This window comes from Aplysia californica, unplaced genomic scaffold (assembly GCF_000002075.1).
Source record: "Aplysia californica isolate F4 #8 unplaced genomic scaffold, AplCal3.0 scaffold00666, whole genome shotgun sequence".
Classification (NCBI taxonomy): Eukaryota; Metazoa; Mollusca; class Gastropoda; order Aplysiida; family Aplysiidae; genus Aplysia; species Aplysia californica.
This window is the reverse complement of record NW_004797936.1, coordinates 138,129-139,505: the sequence shown is the minus strand read 5'-3', so window position 1 is coordinate 139,505 and position 1,377 is coordinate 138,129. Positions and strand designations below refer to the sequence as shown.

The window sequence follows — 1,377 nt, the reverse complement described above, 5'->3', positions numbered from 1 at the left end:
GGGGGGGGGCGAGGGGGATGCTCCTCTATTTTAACCCATTACTTGATATTTTGCAAGTGGGTTTGAAATTTTCTTTAAAATAATTGATTTGCGACAGTTTTAGTAGCTATATGCGTGATCTGCAGCAAAGAATAGTGCACGTTGGCCTTCAAAGCAATGCGTCTGTGTGCAAGAGTGAAAGTAAAAATTTACCTGTATTTTTTTTATACTTTCCCTCCCGTCTCACACATAGCTACCAGTTGTTCATTTTGTACTAAATATTGATGCGCTAAACACGAATATCAACTTCATTTCCGTCGCAAATTAGGTAAATTTTTACTTTCACTCCCGTACACAGATGCACTGCTTCTGGGGTCAAACTGTAGTACTGTTTCCTGCAGATCACACATAAGCCACTAAAACTGTCGCAAATCAATTATTTTCAAGAAAATTTCAAATCTAACTGTAATATATCAAATTATGGGTTAAAACAGGGGGGCATGCTCCCTGTAACCCCCCAGATTTTCTTTTGCCACAGTGGGGCAGGCTCCCCTGGAACCCCCCGAATGGTCCAAAGCACGTCTATCTCGATTAAGAACTATCAAATATTTCAAAAACTATTAATTTGCCGTTTTTTAAAACTTTCTCTCCCGTCTCACACTGTGACTGGCGCCCTAAGACACACAAGGTCTTCATTTACTGACCGGTTCTTTGGTTGGTTGATCAATCACAAAACACTCGAATGTTTATATTTACAGATTGTGACTGATCTCCATTTGTTTCACTCATAACATCATATTATAAACATGTACAAAATAAAGGCAACACAGTGTAACAATCTCTCAAATCGTTTCATTCTTCAGGGCCTTTCCCAAACCCTCGCCCTCCCCCCCCCCCCCCCCCCCCCCCCCCCCCCACACACACCCACAAACACCTTAGCCTTCCAGATTCAGACTATTACTTTATAGAGCGTCTTTCTTTCTCCAGGCTTTGCAGTGCTCAGCCCTAACGAGTCACAAGAAATAATCAGTCAGCCGCCAGATATTAGGGATACAATGTTATAGATGCCTTAAAATTTATAATAAACAGGCTACACATTATGAACAACAGACATGGTAATTCTCACACAAAAAAGTTTAGACTCTCAATCTTAGAACAAAGCAATGATCATACAAAACACTATCTCAACAAAATGACAAATAAACTAAATCTATGCGACTAAAAAGTTCAAATTTAATACGTAAAGTTGGAAGCAAACGCACTTAGATCTACGTTGTTTCGCTTGTACAATACATTATAATAAGTAATATCCTCAATACACTCCCTCTTGTTCTTTTTTTTTTTCCTTTTTCATTTCTTTTTTTTCGGTCTCCCACCACATCCGGCAACACACCTGCT

The 1,377-nt window shown here is 39.4% G+C and overlaps 1 protein-coding gene across 2 annotated transcripts in view; it reads right to left on the bottom strand.

Moving 5' to 3' along the window:
* The window catches only part of LOC101855824 (transcription factor Sox-14), a 19,410-nt gene that overhangs the window by 16,272 nt on the left and 1,761 nt on the right, over positions 1-1,377 (bottom strand). The gene's annotated exons all lie outside the window — the stretch shown is intronic.